The sequence below is a fragment of the Nannospalax galili genome, unplaced genomic scaffold (genome assembly GCF_000622305.1).
Source record: "Nannospalax galili isolate Female #2095 unplaced genomic scaffold, S.galili_v1.0 scaffold243, whole genome shotgun sequence".
NCBI lineage: Eukaryota > Metazoa > Chordata > Mammalia > Rodentia > Spalacidae > Nannospalax > Nannospalax galili.
In genome coordinates this window covers 13,479-27,299 of record NW_008353490.1, presented here as the reverse complement: position 1 = coordinate 27,299, position 13,821 = coordinate 13,479, and the positions used below count along the sequence as shown (strand labels likewise).

The window sequence follows — 13,821 nt, the reverse complement described above, 5'->3', positions numbered from 1 at the left end:
ATCTCTTCAACACATTCTTAGCAATGTCTTTCATTACATACCTTCTATATACTTTCAGATAGTTAGATTCAACATGTCTGATTTTATTTTCAAAACAGAATAGGAATAATCATTCATTACACTGTTTCCATATTAGCTTGATTCTACTTGACATTGTCACAATCCTGACTCTTTCCATGAAGAACTTCCTTGATGAAGCCACATAGCTTTGTTCTCAAAATTCCTATTAAATGCAGGGACATGGCGTCCTGACCTCTGCCTCCCCCTTATAAGAGCTTGGGTATCTGTGGTGTTTCCTGGAATTGTTTATCACAAGGACTTCCTCCTGATTCTGAGAAAAGTACACCCTGACCCAAAACTAGCCTTACAGTCAGGTGATCAGGGGAATGCCCAATTATCATGTGTCCTGACTCCACCTTCTTTACTGAAAAGGTATTTAAACCCTTGTCTCAAGCAATAAAGAGAGTCCTTCCTCCCACTCCATGATGGTGTGATTGTTTGTTCAATCCTGACACCCTCTGCCCAGAATACTCGGAGCTTGACGTGCTGGCGCGGCAAGTGGAGGTTCCACCGAGATCTGAGTAAAGGAGGTAAGTGGACAGGGTCACCCTTGGCTGGCAAGGACGTATTGGGGATAATACATAAGAATATCTGTAAACATGGGAAATGTACAAAGTAAACATGAACTGTATCATCAGATTAAAAGAGTCTTGGAGGAACAAGGAACAGCTGTTAAAAGCAAAACTATTGAACAGTTTGTTCACACCATCTCTGAAGTCAGTCCTTGGTTTTTGACTGGGGGAGGCTTAAATTTACTTGATTGGGAACAGGTTAGGAGGGACTGCCAGAAAAAATTAGAAAAGGAGGTAGCGAGCACCTCCCGATCACCACATTTTCCTTGTGGCGTCTGGTTCGCGATGCATTGCTTTCGGACAAAGTGAAAGTAAGAGCAGAACTTAAGGCAGCTCAGGAAGTCCTTGGTGAGCTTCAAGAGGCAGACTGTCTTTAGCTTCGGCTGAAGAGGAAGGAGCTCGAGCTCCCCTTAGTGCTCACTTAAAACCTCTTCCCTCTTTAAAAGGGGAGGATTCAGACACAGAGACTGAGGGAGAATCTAGCGAGGATGAAGAACAAAAGTTATGTCAGGAGATTAAAGCATTAAAGAAAAAGTTAAAATCTCTTAAAACCACGGATAGCTTGGTTCAAACAGCACCACCTATGTTTAATGAATGACCAATGTATTCTGAGATTGAAGGTGAGGAAAAATTAAGGGGCGATGTCAAATTTTGCTGTAATCATTTAGTTGCCCCTGTGGTGGAAGTTCCTAATCCTCAACAACAAGGTCAGGTACTCAGACAACATGACCCTCTCCATTTCAAAGATCTCAAAGCCTTAAAGGAGGTTGTCTCCACTTATGGGGTACAAGCAGCTTTCACAATGACCGTGGTAGAGTCCTACCAGACACAATACTTAACACCCAGTGATTGGCAACAGCTGTGTAGAGCAGTATTGTCAGGAGGTGATTATCTTTTATGGAGAGGAGAGTTCCAAGAGCAGGCTCTCCAGGTGGCCCGCCTTAATGCTCAGGTCGGATTGGCTCATAGACATGCTAACGGGAGCAGGAGCCTATGGAGGGGTGGGGGCTCAGATATTATACGATCCAGCTGTATACGCTCAAGTGGCAGCTTGTGCTGTAAAGGCCTGGAAGAGCCTGCCTAATAAAGCAGCTGGGGATCACCTTTCTAAAATGATACAAGGACCCTCTGAACCATTTCAAGATTTTGTTGACAGACTATTACAGCTGGCCGGATGCATCTTTGGAGAGGTCACACAAGCTATGCCTATTATTAAGCAATTGGCTTATGAAAATGCAAACCGGTATTGCAAAGAAGTACTTAGAACCCAGAGGCACAAAAGCCTAAATGATTACATCAGACTGTGTAAAGATGTGGATGTGCATTATATACAGGGGCAAGTGATTGCAGCTGCATTGCGCCCATCAAAAGGTAGACTGCCAACAGGCAGCAGAGGGGATTGCAATTGCTTAAACCTGCTACACCACTGTTAGCGTGGGTGAGGGGAGCTGTTTGTGTTTTTCCCCCAGGTGCTGATAAACCTATCTGGATTCCTGAAAGATATTGTCGAACGATCAACTCCCTGGAAGACCATGGAACATCTCAACAAAATAACAAAGGTGATAATCCTCATCCTTCTGACACAGACATGGAGCATACAGGGTAATATAACCGTTTGGAGTCTAGTGCTCCCATATTAATGGCAGTCGGATTGCAAAGTTCATTATTTCCATCCCTACATGTCACTAACTATACACTAGGATGGCCCGCTAGCAATGTCTGAATTACAAACATTAACACAAACATTTCTTATGATGAAAATGGATGTCTTTGGTTGACCAACACCAGCATTGGAGATTTTATAATGAATCAGGACCTTTTATAGGTCTAAAAGATATTTTATACCCTATACGATAAAAGAGTTCAAAATTTAATCAGAGATGGTATACTCCCTGCTTCTCGCTGCTGACCAAGCAATACAAACTATAATCTACCTAAGGTGCTATTGTGAGGAGACTGTATCTTTAATGACGGAGAACTTCTCATAAGAGACAACAACACAACCCAAATGCAATGGTTTGGGCCAAAACCTTTCTTTAAAAACTCTACTAACAATAAGTATAACTATTCTTATAGGGAACCTAACCAACTTGTTGCACCCACGTTTGCTGGAATCTATTATTGTTGTCCTTTTGCATGCCTTGATGCTACCCCTTTTGATACTTCAGTAAGGCTCTATTACAAATGACACTGCAATATGGAATAATTCTGTTGTTAACACAACAGAAAAAATATGTACATATTTATTAAATCCTACACCTGTGTCCTCTCTCCCTTCTTCTTTGTATTATGGAATATAACTACTAACACAACTTCGGAAGAGGTTCTTAATTGTTCTTACAGTAATTGTGTCCTGAGCAACTGCTGGAATTCCTCCTTCACTTCTGCACTGGTTGTGAGGATCTCTACACTTCTTCATATGTCTGTGAATGTATCAGAAGATCGAGTGGAACTGACATTGCATAGAAGCAAGAGAGATTTTGGAATAACAGCAGCTATCATCTTTAGCATAGCCATCGCTTCTACTGCTATCGTCGCTGCTGGCATCGCCTGTCTCAGACTGCGGTTACAGCTTCCATGGTTGATACCTTGTCAGGAAAAGTTAGTGAAGCCCTGCAAACTCAGAACTCAATCAATGCACACATACAATTTGGGCTAATGAACTTAAATCAACAAACTGCCTTGTTACAAGAACAAGTTGATGCCCTTTGGGCTATGTAACAGCTAACATGCTCTCATTTCTTCCATCATATTTATGTTACTCATTACCATGTGCAAAATGCCTCCAATACTGTAAAACAATTGAATGCCTTTCTTAAGGGACCATGGAATGTGACCTTTGCAAATTTTACTAAGGTTCTTACTTAGCAATTTGTATCCGTTAATGAAACCAGGGTCCCTGCCACATCAGCAGAAGGATGATGGAATACCATGGTAGGAATTGGAGGATGGATACAGAGGTGGGCAGGCTCCTTATCACTGACTGTCAATTTCATACTCATTATGACCTTTGTGTTTTGGGGTCTTGTGTAGAAAGCTCAGAAGAATTCGGTCCCGACAAACTGTTACCCAACAAGTCCTTTTAAGTTTTCACACAACCATACAGATGTCCCACAAGTGTGGCTTCAGATGCTACACAAAAGATGAAGGTATTCTCAGTGACGGGCAACTTTCTGTGAGAGGGCTCTGGCCTAAGACAGGGAAGAGGTCTCCCAGTGATGGGTAAGGGTGACCCCTCCAGAACGACCTAAGACAGAGTTACCTTCCTTTGAAAAAAAAGGGGTGAGATGCAGGGACATGGCATCCTGACCTCCACCTCCCCCTTATAAGAGCTTGGGTATCTGTGGTATTTCCTGGAATTGTTTATCACAAGGACTTCCTCCTGATTCTGAGAAAAGTACACCCTGACCCAAAACTAGCCTTACAGTCAGGTGATCAGGGGAATGCCCAATTATCATGTGTCCTGACTCCACCTCCTTTACTGAAAAGGTATTTAAACCCTTGTCTCAAGCAATAAAGAGAGTCCTTCCTCCCAGTCCATGATGGTGTGATTGTTTGTTCAATCCTGACGCACTCTGCCCAGAATACTCAGAGGTTGACGTGCTGCTGCGGCAATTAAACTTTTGGATTCCTTGCTTTTTAATTTTGCAGTTTATTCCTGGATATTAAAGCATTTCATTCTAAGTGAAAACATTTTTAGTTTTCCTTCATGACATTTTAAAAATTTTCTTTATTGAATTTTTGTGATTTTCAATCAATACAGTTTGATGGTATTTAGATCCTCTCCCCATTCCTGCCTCCCTCAACTGCTGCCACCCAACTTAATGCAATTTCTTAACATAAGAAATTTATCTCTTTCTCCCAGCATACAAAATTGTCTTCTGAGACTCTTAGATTCTTTTCAGACTTCCCAATAGATAATTGAGGACCCTCTCTAGACCACAATTGTATGAATGATCCATCAAATCTACTTATGGGCAATTTCTAACCTGTCCTTGGCAACCTTAGTAGGAGATAGTACAACCAGTGACTCTCACTGCTGAGGCAGGGTGCAGAAGGACTTGCCAAGACTCAGGCCAATGTACAGGACCTGGAACTCCTAAGAAAATTTGGCCTCTGGTGATAATCTTTCTTGGGTACTCTCATAGAACAAAGGTTTTAAAAGCCCTTTACCCTGTGTTATCTTCTTCTTCTTGTTCTTTCTGTTCCTTCCACCTGTTGGTCTATAATAGAACAGGGGCCTTTGTTTGTTACTCCCTCAGCAATGAGAGGACATTAGGTTGCACTGAAGCATCTGACTCAAACACTATCTCTCTTCCCAGAGAAGTGGGACATTGGGGACCAACAGCTTCCTTCCAGCACCCTGCTCATACTAATTCAGTAAGAGGGCTCCTTGACCTTGTTTAGCTGGCTGTCTGGACTTCTCAGTTCTTGAAAATAATGGTTCTTCAGATTTTACCTTGGTCTTTGAAATGATATGATACTTTGCTTTATTCTGTTAGTGTAATGAATTGCATTAACAGCTATCTGAGCACTGAATTATTTTTCTCTTGGATCCATCTCAGTTACTCACAGTACACTGTTCTTTTAAAAGACAAGAAAATTAGCCTTTTTGTTATTTTATTTAGATCATGAACTTCTTCATTTTTTTAGAGAGGTTGATCTCTAGTGTTATTTTATACAGTTGATTCTAGTTCTCTCTGGACATTTTCTTTGTTTTCTTGTCAACCGCACTGGTGGACATTCTCCATTTGCTGTGCTCCCTCAGTGAAAGCATGCTACCAATACTCTTAGAGGGGGTTGTGTAACATTGAGGTCTTAAATCCTATAGGAAGGATGGAAGTGTTTTAGTTCTAACTTTTAAGTCATGGGCACCTCTGTATTTTAAAGAAGTGTTTAGCACTGACTACTGTTCCAGAAGACCCAGGTTCAGTTCCCAGAATCTACAAGTTAGCTAACACCCTCTGTAACTCCAGTTTCAGGGGATCTGACATCCTCTTCTAGCTTCTGGCAACAGACAGCATCATTTATATACATTCAGGAAAAGCATTCATACACATAAAATAAATCTAGAGAGAAGGTTTAGCAGTTGGGACCATTGGCTGCTCTTGTAGAGGACCCAGGTTCAGTTTCCAGGATCAACATGACAGCTAACAACCATCCAGTTCCAGTAGATTGGACACCCTGTTCTAGCCTCCATGGGCATTACACACATACAGCTGCACTTACATATATGCAGGAGAAACATTCATACACATAGAATTTTAAAAAAACATATAAGTAAAAAAATGTAAAGATTCTAAATAAGTAATTATTTTCATAGTTGAACTTTTGGATTCACTTTTTACATTTTTTTTTCACTTTACCATTCATGGTTTATATTGTTTTTCCCTTTTCCTCTTCTGAGCACCTCCCATTTATTAAAATTAATTTTCTTTTAATATTTCTCACTATATTAGTAAATTTCTGATTTTTATTTTCCATAGTGCTTTATCTATTAACATTTTAGCATGCATCCTGTCACTAATTTTAAAAATTGATTGACATCCATAGTGAACCAAAAAAAAAAAAACCACCACATTTTTATAAGTATCATAAAAGTTTTTTGACATTGGGACTGGAGAGATGGCTCAGCAGTTAAGAGCACTGACTATTCTAGCAGAAGACTCAGGTTCAATTCCCAGCACCCGCATGGCAGCTAATAACCTAAAGATCATATTATTGAAATAATAAACTGGATTCTGTAACTCCAGTTCCAGGGGATCTGATGCTTTCTGCTGACTTCCACTGGTACTCCACAACACAGGTATATCTACACCCATGCAGGCAGTACAATTTTACATGTAAAATTAAAAAAGTAATAATAAAATATTTTTTAAAGTTTGTTGACATTTGGGACTCTTAATTCCATTTTTCTCTATTCCACTTTGGTTGTTGTACAAATCTTTTCTGACTAACTACAATGAGCTACATAGAGTATCAGCAAATACTTGTTTTATGCAACTACTGCTACCTTCAAAACACTGTTCTTTGTACAGGTGCCCTTTCCTCTATCCCTTGATAAATTATTTTATTTCCTCTCACAGCTAGTTGATTCTAAAGATTTGGCTTCTGATTTTGTTTTAGGGTTTAGTGCATAAATGTTATTTAGAATTTCAGAGTCAATATATATTTCAACTTTACTGTGCAATTTATTTGACAATTTGTATATAGGCTCATGAGTTGTCTATAAGCTTGATAAAACTAATAATTTGCAGAAAGAAAATATATTTATGCATGGATATAAGCAATGGGAATTTTCATGGATTGTCTTTGAGTAGATTAGATTAGCCATCTTGGAATACTCTCTAACATTAGGCAAATTAAACATACAAGTAAATCAAGACCAAGTAACCATATAGAGAGAATATTTCAATAAAAATTTTGAGTATGCCCGAAGGGAGGGTGACTCCATCTTGACCATCACCTCCATTTTGTCTCAGGCAAGTCAGACCTAAGGTTGAACTTAGTTCCAATAACTCCCCAAAATGCCCCTCTGTTTTGTGACTGTCATGGAATGGTTAACTATTGTTTGTTTGGTTTCTGTATACATCCTCATTGCTAGGCCCAGAGGAAAGTGTAATCTCTCCCCTTGCAACTTCACATTCCACAAGAATGAAGCAAGGTGTTTTTTAACTTTAAAGGCTTCCTCCCCTACTTAGAAATCCACCACAGACTAGCTCCCACCACCCTCAGAGACTGGATCAGCGGTCAGCTACATAGATTGAATAAAAATTTGGCTAATTCCAATTCGCTTGAGGCTGCTGTTACTTCCCCATGGTCCCGAACTCTGTAACAGGAAGGCATTTGATAATGAGGACTCTGAACTAAGCAATGGATCAGTCTCACAGTGATACAATGATGGCATTATGAGAAAATCGTAAAATGTAGAGGGTGGGGCTTAGCTTTAGGAAGTAATTTACTAGGGGTAGGTCTTTGAAGGTTACATTTTGCCCTGGCTACGTCCTGTTTTTTTTTTTTTTTCTCTGCTTCCTGTCCTATCTGACAAGAGCAGCTTCTGTTACAGAATTTGGGTTCACAGCCTGTATCTCAAGCCAGGTTCTGTCATCTGTCCTCAATAATTCAATTTAAAAAGCCAAAGTAAACTCAGTATGTTGGCTCATGCCTTTAATCCCAGCAATTGGGAGGCAGAGGCAGGCAGTAACCTGTGAGACTGAGGCCAGCAGCCAGGTCTATCACACTGAGTTCCCCGCCAGCTGTGCCTCCAGGGAGACCTTGCCTCAAAAAGACCAAAATTTAAAACAACAACAACAACAAAAAATTAAGAAAGAAAAAGCCAAAGTAATAGTGGAAAACAGAAAAAGATTTATTCAATGTGGCCACATTGGGATGACTGACCAAGCAATCCAGTGACCTTCCTCTCAAGTCCATCCCCTGGATCCTGAAGTGAGATTGTTGTGTCCAAAGAATGGACCCCCAAGCATAACCATGGAATCCAGAGGGCATCCAAGAACAAAGAGTCTTTATTTGGGCTTAAGCTCAGGCTCTCAGACCTCACCAATGCAATGGATCTGTGCTGAGAGCCCTGATTGCAGGGGGAGGAAGCCTTTTATAGGTTTTAGACCAAGGCAGGAGAGGAAAACAGAGTTACATCTTCATTGGTCCAAGGAGCCCGCGCACGCCAACACACTTTTGAATTGATTGGTTATAAGGGATGCAGTCTTGGGGGTTTCTCATTGGCTGGTGCTACCCTCAGAGCTGTGGAATGTGCTGTTGTCTGTGAGGCCAGAAGTCTCTGTTCTTACCTTATAAGGCTGCTATATGCCTGGGCCTGCTTGATCTATAGCCTCCTGGGGTGGGGGTAGTAGGTGGAGATTATGACATCACTGGACAGGTCCAGGCTTGCCTGAAGCAACTAGTCAAAATTGGGTCAGTGCAGTTTGTCCTCTCAGCCTAGCAATCAAGTGGTTTACAGAAGCAAGAAAGAGAAATTATTCCTAAAGAGGGGCAGGGGGTCTCCGGAGTCCAGGGCAGGGGGCCACAGAGGAGGGTTTCACATTTCCCCCTCTCCTTGTAACTTAGAGAAGACCCAATCATGGGTCTAGGTTGGGGTCCCTAATAGGGGTTCTAAGGGCTGATACTGGGACCTCAGGACCATGAGTTGTACTGTACTCACTCGTTCTTTAATGAAGGCAACCAGCTGATTGATGATACATGGCCCAATAGTTATTATTAACAGGAGGAGGATTATGGGCCCAGCTAAAGCTGAAAGCAAGGTGGTGAACCAGGGAGACCAATGAAACAGTTGTTCATATCACCCAGGGTCTTTTTGTTTTCTATCCTTGATATGTTTCCTAAGCAGACCCATAGAATCTCTAATCACACCAGAATGGTTAGCATCCAGAGTGGTTAGCATAAAAGCAACATTCTTCTTTTAGGGCTGCACACAAGCCCCTTGTTGCATAAGAAGGAGGTCAAGACCTCTTCTATTCTGTAAGGCGACCTCTGCTAGTGAGTTTAGGGATTGTTCTAATTTAGTTACAGACTGTTCCAGACTCCTGAGGTCTGCATCAGTCACTACCTGGAGGGCTCTGTAGTTTTGGTCCTGTAAAATTAAGGCCAAGGTGCCCACTCCGGTCGCTCCAGCTATACCTAGACCAATTCAGGAGGATAACAAAATGGCTGCAGTCCCTATGGCTTTCTTAGTTCTGAGGGCAGAAAGGGATGTGTAGGCTAGCTCCATCTGGGTCTCCCCATAGTAAGTCATCTTAGGGAATAACTGTACCATGACACAGTAACCTTTTATGTTATTCAGGACAGTCCTGTGAATGCAGGGGGTCAAACAAATAGAGTAAGCCCACCATCCAGAAGTGGAAGAGTAATAAGTACCATTTGAAACAGAGACTACATGGTTACATAGCCCTGAGGGTACCTGGGGACCAGGGGGCAGGGCACAGGTCCCTGCCCCACTTACTTGCTGGAGAGAAAGTTTTCCCTGGTGTCCCCAGATGCATTGGTTACTACTAACTCGGGAGTAATTACCTACTAGAGCTATGCCCACATAGAAGGGTGGCTGAGGACTCAGACAAAGCCAGCACTCTACAGTTAGGTCTGGCTTGGAGGCATTGAGCACCTCAAAAGTGGAGGTGATCAGCGGCCAAATAGGGTGGTCTGAGGGTGAAGCTGTAGGTGTCCCCGCAACTACTGCTGCTCTCTGAGAGACTGTTGTACTTTCCCTCAGAGGCGGGGGCTTAGGGCTGGGGTTAGATTCTAGGGGTACTAAAACTGGGTGGGGGTCAACACCTTGGAGTACCAGTGAGGTGGGGGTTTCCTTTCTGAGGATGATAGTGAAGAACCCCCCCAGGCTTGGGATGAAAGTTCTCAATCCCCAGGCTTTTCCTACCTCCCAGGTGGGTCTCTTTTTCCTGCATTAGTAAACACCACCTTAACAGGGTTGCAGCCTGTTTTCATAGGATATGTTCTAACTTTCCGTCCACAATAAATGGCATTGGGGTGTTGTTACGGACAACCTTGATAAGATCATATTTAACGGGGGCTGTCCAGTAGATGTCCCCTGTACTCACACAGTCCCAGGATTTACAAAAATAATCACTGGCTCCCCCACATCATTTTCCCCAGTCTCTACCTCTGCTCCCAGGAAAGACATAGTAATAAGTATGGTGTAGCCCCCCATGTCTCTGTCTGGGGAGTAAGTGTTGGAGATCGAAGCCTAGCTCTGGGTCCCAGGTGTTTAGCGGGGTGATCTTGGATGTCTGGAACAGGATGTCTCCAGTAGAAATGTCTAGGAGCTGCCAGGTGAGATTGTAAGGTTGATGAGGGTTAGCAGTTATACATACATTCATTCCAAACAGCATAGTAAACATCAAGAGCAGCACAGCCTTAGCTTCAGGGGATTGTCTGTGTTCTTGTGGACTTTCCATGTTGTTGGATCCAGTGTAGAGGTCGACAGAGGGTGACGGTTGTCTGGGCCTGGGTAAGAACTTGCTAGTCAGACATGAGTGTGATGGATGATGGATCCAGGTGGCAACTCCATCTACCTTCACCACCTTTGGAGTTGTCAGGAGCACTACATACGGTCCTTTCCAGTGAGGTTCCAAGGTCTCACGGTGGTGTCTGCGGACATAGACCCAATCGCCAGGCTGGTAGTTGTGTGGGGTAGGAGGCGGAGCAGTCTCATAGATAGCTTTCAGCTGGGGCCCATACATCCCTATGCGCCTGAGCCACCGCTTCTAGAGAATCAAGCAACTGTCAGTTATCAAATTCAGCAATTAGTTCAGTTCTTAGACTGAGAAGGATGGGGGGGTCTTCCAAACATGATTTCATAGGGGGTCAGTCCTAGCAGATAGGGTGAGTTTCTCACCCTATACAGGGCAAAGGGAAGGAGAGCCACCCAGTCCCCACCAGTCTCCATGGTTAATTTGGTAAGGGTCTCTTTTAGAGTCCTATTCATCCTCTCTACCTGTCCCGAGCTCTGGGGCCTGTACACACAATGTACTTTCCATCTTGCCCCAAATATCTTGGCTAACTCATGGGTTACCTGTAATGAAAGGCTGACCAATTGTCGGAGCTCAGAAGGGCTGGAACGCCATACCTGGGTAAGCTGTCCTCCAATAGTTTCTTGGCTACCACCTGAGCAGTCCAATGCTTGGTGGGGAAGGCTTCAGTCCATCCTGAAAAGGTGTCTACCAGAACTAGTAGATATTTGTAACCATACTTGCCTGGCTTAACTTCTGTAAAGGCCATCTCCCAGTGGGCCCCTGGTCTAGAGCCCCTCATTTGAGCCCCTTGTTCCTCTAGGATGGTTTTCAGCATTGGTCAGCTTGCAGCTAAGTCATGCAGAGGCGACTGCATTAACCAGTGGGAGGAGATTCGAGATATTTAAGTGAGCACTTCTTAAGAGTTCAGCTGTTTTCCTTGTACCCAGGTGAGTGGTTAGGTGGATGTGTGTGAGGAGGTCTTTGGCCAAGTCGTTTGCAGAATAATTCTACAGTCTCCTGTATGCCACCAAGCCTCGATCTTTTGGGTCATGGGAAGTTTGTGTATCAATTTCATATCCTCTTGGGAACAGTGAGGATGATCAGGTAGGACAGGGGAGCCAGGATCTGGCAGTTGGATGGCAAAATCTGAGGCAGGTGAGTCCAGGTCAGCTGTCCATTGAAACTGACCTCTGGATCTTGCCATTCGAAGGCAAAGAGTGGCTGACTGTTCTTGGCTAAGGGCAGGCTAAAGAAGGCATCTTCTAAATCTAGTACAGTATACCAGCTCCTGGAGGGCAGCAAGGAGCTCAGGAGGGTATAGGGATTAGGCACCATGGGATGGATACCCATGACACACTTATTTACTTCTCTCAGGTCCTGTACTGGCCAGTAATCATTTGAGTTTGGCTCCTTTACTGGGAGGAGAGGTGTATTCTATGCAGACCTGCAGGGTACTAGGATGCCCTGGTCTCATAGCCTCCAGATGTGTGGGTTAATCCCTGATCTGGCTTCATGGGACATGGGATACTGCTTCACCCAAACCAGAAGGGCTCCCGGGTTCAGCTCCACCCAGATGGGTGGCCAGTGGGCTGCCAGCCACATCCCTCCAGCCTTGGCCCAGGCCAGAGGAAATTCCTGCAGCCAAACAGAAATCTCCTCCATTGGCTGGGGTCCAGTTTTTGGTGCAGTTGATCCTCATCTTCCAGTTGCAAGGTCAGTACCTGAATGGGGTGGCCTCCTTTATCTATTAAATGAACCCCATTAGGTGAAAAATGGATGTGGGCTCCAATTTTGGTAAGCAAGTCTCTACCTAAGAGTGGGTAGGGGACACCCGGCTCATGCCTAAGTCCACTTTCCTTTGGGTGGTCCATGAATATTGGTTCATGCCAGTTGCTCCCTGTGCCCAAGACCTTTTGTTTGACAATTTCCCTAGGGTATCTGTTAACACTGAATGTTGAGCACCTGTGTCTACATGGAAGCTCACAGGTGTCCCCTCCACTCTGAGAGTTACCCTGGGCTTGGGGAGGGGATCCGAACCCTGTCCTCCCTATTTGCTCTATTCCCCAAGATCCAGGACTCATGTTCCTTCATGGATTTGCTCCTGCCCGGCCACTCTTTCTGGACATTCCTTCTTCCAGTGGCCCTTTTTCAAAAATTTTGGTCACCCTTCTGGGCATCTCCTACCTTGTTCAGCAGACAGGCATTGCAGCTGGTGTTCTCTTTCACCTGGGGACCTGGTCAATGTGGCCAGGAGGATCTTGGCAAATTTGTGGGTCTGCTTAGCACTGGCAGCAGTGGCGACCCAGGTCTGCTTGTCCTCAGGACTCTCTTGATGATTGTAGACTTTCTCAGCCACTGCCAGAAGCTCTGGCAGGGTTTTATCTGCCAGTCTGTCCAATTTCTGCACTTTGAACCTAATATTGGGTGCAAATTGGTTCACGAACACCAGGATCACTGCATTCTTATTCTCAGGTGCTTCCGGGTCCATTGGGGTATAGGTATGGAATGCCTCAAGGATCCTTTCTAGGAAAGCTGCAGGTGATTCTGCCCTCCCTTTCTGCACACCACTAATCTTGGCCAGATTGGTGGGATGCCTTGTGGCCACCCGGAAGCCCCCCATTAGGGTCTGGCAGTAGACCCAGAGCCTCTCCTTACCTTCAGCCACACTGAAGTCCCAATTTGGCCTAACCAGGGGAAAGGCTTCATCTATCAGGGCCTGATTGGTGGTGGGATTCCCATCCACCCCAGGGACCAGCTTGTGGGCTTCAAACAGGATCAGGTCTCTTTCTTCAGTGGTGAACAGGACCTGCGAAAGCTGCTGAATATCATCCCAAGTGGGCTGGTGGGTAAACAAAACAGATTCTAGCAAATCAATTAGACCTTTGGGCTTTTCGGAGAATTGAGCTGTCTGCAGCTTCCAATTGTAGAGGTCGCTAGTTGCAAATGGCCAATACTGCATCTGTTGGTCCCCTGCTTCAGTGAGTGGCCCCACAGCCTGGAGGGGAAGGACAGTAGAGTCTGCCACCAGCCATGGCTGCCCCCTTTAGACCCTCCTCCGTATCTGGGGAGGGTGTTCTCCCACCTCCTGTGGTGGGGCTCCCTCTGCCTCCCATGGGGTGTCCTGAGGCTCTGCTTGTGAGACAGGCTTAGAGGGGGGTGGCTCAAGCAGAAGCTCTTCCCCTGTGCCTCCT

At 44.3% G+C, this 13,821-nt stretch overlaps 1 long non-coding RNA gene across 1 annotated transcript; it reads left to right on the top strand.

The window, feature by feature from the left end:
* Nucleotides 1-1,281: 1,281 nt before the first annotated feature.
* On the top strand, nucleotides 1,282-3,901 carry LOC115067280. Its single transcript, XR_003846697.1, has 2 exons — nucleotides 1,282-2,234; nucleotides 2,976-3,901. It is a non-coding gene; the product is annotated as an uncharacterized LOC115067280 (long non-coding RNA).
* Nucleotides 3,902-13,821: the final 9,920 nt, after the last annotated feature.